The 5,391-nt window shown below is 33.1% G+C and overlaps 6 non-coding genes across 6 annotated transcripts; all 6 read right to left on the reverse strand.

The window, feature by feature from the left end:
* Positions 1-595: 595 nt before the first annotated feature.
* Positions 596-677, reverse strand: TRNAS-GCU. Its single transcript has one exon. It is a non-coding gene; the product is annotated as a tRNA-Ser (tRNA).
* A 1,291-nt stretch (positions 678-1,968) lies between these two features.
* TRNAS-GCU lies at positions 1,969-2,050 on the reverse strand. Its single transcript has one exon. It is a non-coding gene; the product is annotated as a tRNA-Ser (tRNA).
* A 771-nt stretch (positions 2,051-2,821) lies between these two features.
* TRNAR-UCU lies at positions 2,822-2,903 on the reverse strand. Its single transcript has one exon. It is a non-coding gene; the product is annotated as a tRNA-Arg (tRNA).
* A 132-nt stretch (positions 2,904-3,035) lies between these two features.
* Positions 3,036-3,116, reverse strand: TRNAS-GCU. The gene has a single exon. It is a non-coding gene; the product is annotated as a tRNA-Ser (tRNA).
* Positions 3,117-3,833: 717 nt separating this feature from the next.
* TRNAS-GCU lies at positions 3,834-3,915 on the reverse strand. The gene has a single exon. It is a non-coding gene; the product is annotated as a tRNA-Ser (tRNA).
* A 611-nt stretch (positions 3,916-4,526) lies between these two features.
* On the reverse strand, positions 4,527-4,608 carry TRNAS-ACU. The gene has a single exon. It is a non-coding gene; the product is annotated as a tRNA-Ser (tRNA).
* Positions 4,609-5,391: the final 783 nt, after the last annotated feature.

The raw sequence follows: 5,391 nt of genomic DNA on the forward strand, positions 1-5,391 counted from the left end.
TAACACAGCATTCAAAAACACGTGTCCTTTGCAGTAGAGGTCATTAAAATTTTATTTCAACTTTTTCTAATAGATTTTAAAAAATATAAAAGAAAAAATAACACAGCATTCAAAAACACGTGTCCTTTGCAGTAGAGGTCATTAAAATTTTATTTCAACTTTTTCTAATAGATTTTAAAAAATATAAAAGAAAAAAAAAACAAATATCTAATTAACACAGCATTGAAATTTTATTTCACGTCACACGGGAGATTCGAACTATCGCGCGAAAACCCCATGTACATAGCAGGCACAAGCCTTAACCACTCGACCACAGACACGTGTCCTTTGTAGTTGAGGTCTAAACTATACAAAAATTTGAAAGTTAAAACTTTTTCTAATAGATTTTAAAAAATATAAAAATAATAAAAACAAATATCTAATTAACTCGGCATTAAAAATTTTATTTCACGGTGCCTGAGAGATTCGAACTATCGCGGGGAAACATTTCACGTCGCCTGAGAGATTCAAACTATCGCGTCGGGGAAACCCCATGTACAGTGGCCAATGCGACACGTGTCCTTTGTAGTAGAGGTCATTAAAATTTTATATTTCACGTCGCCTAAGAGATTCGAACTATCGCAGGGAAACCCCATGTACTTAGCAGGCACACGCCTTAACCACTCGGCCAAAGCGACACATGTCCTTTGTAGTAGAGGTCATTAAAATTTTGATTTCACGTCGCCTGAGAGATTCAAACTATTGTGGGGAAACCCCATGTACTTAGCACCGACATGCCTTAACCATTCGGCCAAAGCAACACATGTCCTTTGTAGTAGAGGTCTAAGCTATACAAAAATTTGTAAGTTAAACTTTTTCTAATAGATTTAAAAAAAAAATAAAAGAATAGATTTTCAAAAAAAATAAAAGAAAAAAAAAACAAATATCGAATTAACTCAGCATTAAATTTTTATTTCTCGTCGATTGAGAGATTCGAACTCTCACGAGGAAACCCCATGTACTTAGCAGTTACACGCCTTAACCACTCAGCCAATGTGACACGTCTCCTTTGTAGTAGTGGTCTAAGATATACAAAAATTTGAAAGTTAAAACTTTTTCTAATAGATTTTAAACAAAATAAAAGAAAAAAAAAACAAATATCTAATTAACTCGGCATTAAAATTTTACACTCCATGTACTTAGCAGGCACACGCCTTAACCACTCGCTAAAGAGACACGTGTCCTTTGTAGTAGAGGTCTAAGCTATACAAAAATTTGAAAGTTAAACTTTTATTAATAGATTTTAAAAAAAAATAAAACAAAAAAAATACAAATATCTAATTAACACGGCATTAAAATTTTATTTCCCTTCGCCTGAGAGATTCAAACTATCACGGGAAACCCCATGAACTTAGCAGGCACAAGCCTTAACCACTCGGCCAAAGCGACACGTGTCCTTTGTAGTAAAGGTCAAAGCTATACAAAAATTTGAAAGTTAAACTTTTTCTAATAGATTTTTAAAAAAATAAAAGAAAAAAAATACAAATATCTAATTAACACGGCATTAAAATTTTATTTCACGTCGCCTGAGAGATTCAAAATATCGCGCGGAAACCCCATGTACTTAGCAGGCACACGCCTTAACCACTCTGCCACAGCGACACGTATCCTTTGTAGTAGAGGAAACCCCATGTACTTAGCAGGCACACGCCTTAACCACTCAGCCAAAGCAACACGTGTCCTTTGTAGTAGAGGTCATTAAAATTAAATTATACGTCGCCTAAGAGATTCAAACTATCGGGGGGAAACCCCATGTACTTAGCACGGACATGCCTTAACCACTCGGCCAAAGCCACACATCTCCTTTGTAGTAGAGGTCTAAGCTATACAAAAATTTGAAAGCTAAACTTTTTCTAATAGATTTTAAAAAATAAAAAAATAAAAAAAATAACAAATATCTAATTAACTTTGAATTAAAATTTTCTTTCACGTCACCTGAGAGATTCGAACTTTCACGGGGAAACCCCATGTACTTAGCAGGAACACGCCTTAACCACTCGGCCAAAGCGACAGAAATCCATTGTAGTAGAGGTCTAAGCTATACAAAAATTTGAAAGTTAAACTTTTTCTAATAGATTTTTAAAAAAATAATAGAAAAAAAATACAAATATCTAACATGTCCTTTGCAGTAGAGGTCTAGGCTATACAAAAATTTGAAAGTTAGACTTTTTCTAATAGATTTTTAAAAAAATAAAAGAAAAAAATACAAATATCTAATTAACAGCGCATTAAAATTTTATTTACAAATATCTAACATGTCCTTTATAGTAGAGGTCTAAGCTATACAAAAAATTTTATTTACAAATATCTAACATGTCCCTTAAGCTATACAAAAATTTGAAATAGATTTTTGAAAAAATAAAAGAAAAAAATACAAATATCTAATTAACAGCGCATTAAAATTTTATTTACAAATATCTAACATGTCCTTTATAGTAGAGGTCTAAGCTATACAAAAAATTTTATTTACAAATATCTAACATGTCCCTTAAGCTATACAAAAATTTGAAATAGATTTTTGAAAAAATAAAAGAAAAAAATACAAATATCTAATTAACAGCGCATTAAAATTTTATTTACAAATATCTAACATGTCCTTTATAGTAGAGGTCTAAGCTATACAAAAATTTGAAAAAGCTATACAAAACCCCATGTACTTAGAAGGCACACGCCTTAACCACTCAGTCACAGCAACACATGTCCTTTGTAGTAGAGTTCTAAGCTATACAAAAATTTGAAAAAGCTATACAAAAATTTGAAAGTTAAACTTTTTCTAATAGATTGTCGCATGAGAGATTCGAACTATCGCGCGAAAACACCATGTACATAGAAGGCACACGCCTTAACCACTCGGCCACAGCGACACGTGTCCTTTGTAGTTGAGGTCTAAACTATACAAAAATTTGAAAGTTAAAACTTTTTCTAATAGAATTTAAAAAATATAAAAATAATAAAAACAAATATCTAATTAGCTCGGCATTAAAATTTTATTTCACTGTGCCTGAGAGATTCGAACTATCGCGGGGAAACCCCTTGTACTTAGCAGGCACACACCTTAACCACTCAGCCAAAGCAACACGTGTCCTTTGTAGTAGAGGTCATTAAAATTTTATTTCACGTCGCCTGAGAGATTCAAACTATCGCGGGGAAACCCCATGTACTTAGCAGGCACACGCCTTAACAACTCAGCCAAAGCAACACGTGTCCTTTGTAGTAGAGGTCATTAAAATTTTATTTCACGTCGCCTGAGAGATTCAAACTATCGCGGGGAAACCCCATGTACTTAGCAGGCACACGCCTTAACAACTCAGCCAAAGCAACACGTGTCCTTTGTAGTAGAGGTCATTAAAATTTTATTTCACGTCGCCTGAGAGATTCAAACTATCGCGGGGAAACCCCATGTACTTAGCACCGACATGCCTTAACCACTCGGCCAAAGCAACACATGTCCTTTGTAGTAGAGGTCTAAGCTATACAAAAATTTGAAAGTTAAACTTTTTCTAATAGATTTTAAAAAATATAAAAGAAAAAGAAAAAAAAAACAAATATCTAATTAACTCGGCATTAAAATTTTCTTTCACGTCGCCTGAGAGATTCAAACTCTTGCGGGGAAACCCCATGTACCTTAGCAGGCACCTGCCTTAACCACTCGGCCAAAGCGACACACATCCATTGTAGTAGAGGTCTCAGCTACACAAAAATTTGAAAGTTAAACTTTTTCTAATAGATTTTAAAAAATATAAAAGAAAAAAAAAACAAATATCTAATTAACTCGGCATTAAAATTTTCTTTCACGTCGCCTGAGAGATTCGAACTCTCGCAGGGAAACTTCATGTACTTAGCAAGCACACGCCTTAACCACTCGGCCAAAGCGACACACATCCATTGTAGTAGAGGTCTAAGCTACACAAAAATTTGAAAGTTAAACTTTTTCTAATAGATTTTAAAAGAAATAAAAGAAAAAAAATACAAATATCTAATTAACACAGCATTAAAATTTTATTTCACATCGCCTGAGAGATTCAAACTATCGCGCGGAAACCCCATGTACTTAGCAGGCACACGCCCTAACCACTCAGCCACAGCGACATGTGTCCTTTGTAGTTGAGGTCTAAACTATACAAAAATTTGAAAGTTAAAACTTTTTCTAATAGATTTTAAAAAATATAAAAATAAAAAAAAAACAAATATCTAATTAACTCGGCATTAAAATTATATTTCACGGTACCTTAGAGATTCGAACTCTCGCAGGGAAACTCCATGTACTTAGCAGGCACACGCCTTAACTACTCGGCTAAAGTGACACGTGTCCTTTGTAGTAAAGGTCTAAGCTATGCGAAAATTTGAAAGCTAAACTTTTTCTAATAGATTTCAAAAAAAAAAAAAGAAAGAAAAAAAAAACAAATATCTAATTAATAGATTTTAAAAAAAAAAGAAAGAAAAAAAAAACAAATATCTAATTAACTCGGCATTAAAATTTTATTTCAGGTCGCCTGAGAGATTTGAACTTTCGCGAGGAAACCCCATGTACTTAGTAGGCACACGACTTAACCACTCGGCCAAAGCGACACGTGTCTTTTGTAGTAGAGGTGTAAGCTACACAAAAATTTGAAAGTTAAACCGTAACGCCCGGCTAGGTTTAATATATATGTATTAGAATAAAAATAACAAAATAGAGAAATGGTTTAACATATATATATATATATATATATATATTAAAATAAAAATAACAAAATAAGGAAGAAAAAAAAAAAAAAACTGCCCACCTCTCTTTCAATCTCTCATCCCCTCCCCTAAAATACCTCTCTCATCATGTATCAATACTTCATCAAACAAAACTTTAACAGAAAGAAAATATTGTCTGGAGAAAACAAATGCATATGATGGAGAGAGGGTTCAATAATGACGCATAGATGGTTAGACAATAATGGAGAGATCAGAAGAAGGCAGATAATGGAGAGATGGTAGGCAGATAAACAATATTGTCTGGAGGAAACAAATGCATATGATGGAGAGAGGGTTAGACAATAATGACAGATAGATGGTTAGACAATAATGGAGAGATCAGAAGAAGGCAGATAATGGAGAGATGGTAGGCAGATAAACGAAGATAGATGTCATTTCATGTTAGTAGTTTTACTTTTTTCTTTTACGAAGGATATTAGCAATTATTTAGATCTGGGTTAGAAATTTAGAAATTAACTGTTGGAATGATCTGAATTAGAAATTATCTATCTATGAAGAGTCCTGGTCACGGAAAAAAAATAGATAGATAAGAAAAAAGAGATGAAGATAGGGAAAAGGAAGATCTGGAAAACATATCCAAATAAATAAATAAATAAATAAATAAAT

This window comes from Cucurbita pepo, chromosome LG13 (genome assembly GCF_002806865.2).
Source record: "Cucurbita pepo subsp. pepo cultivar mu-cu-16 chromosome LG13, ASM280686v2, whole genome shotgun sequence".
Taxonomy (NCBI): Eukaryota; Viridiplantae; Streptophyta; class Magnoliopsida; order Cucurbitales; family Cucurbitaceae; genus Cucurbita; species Cucurbita pepo.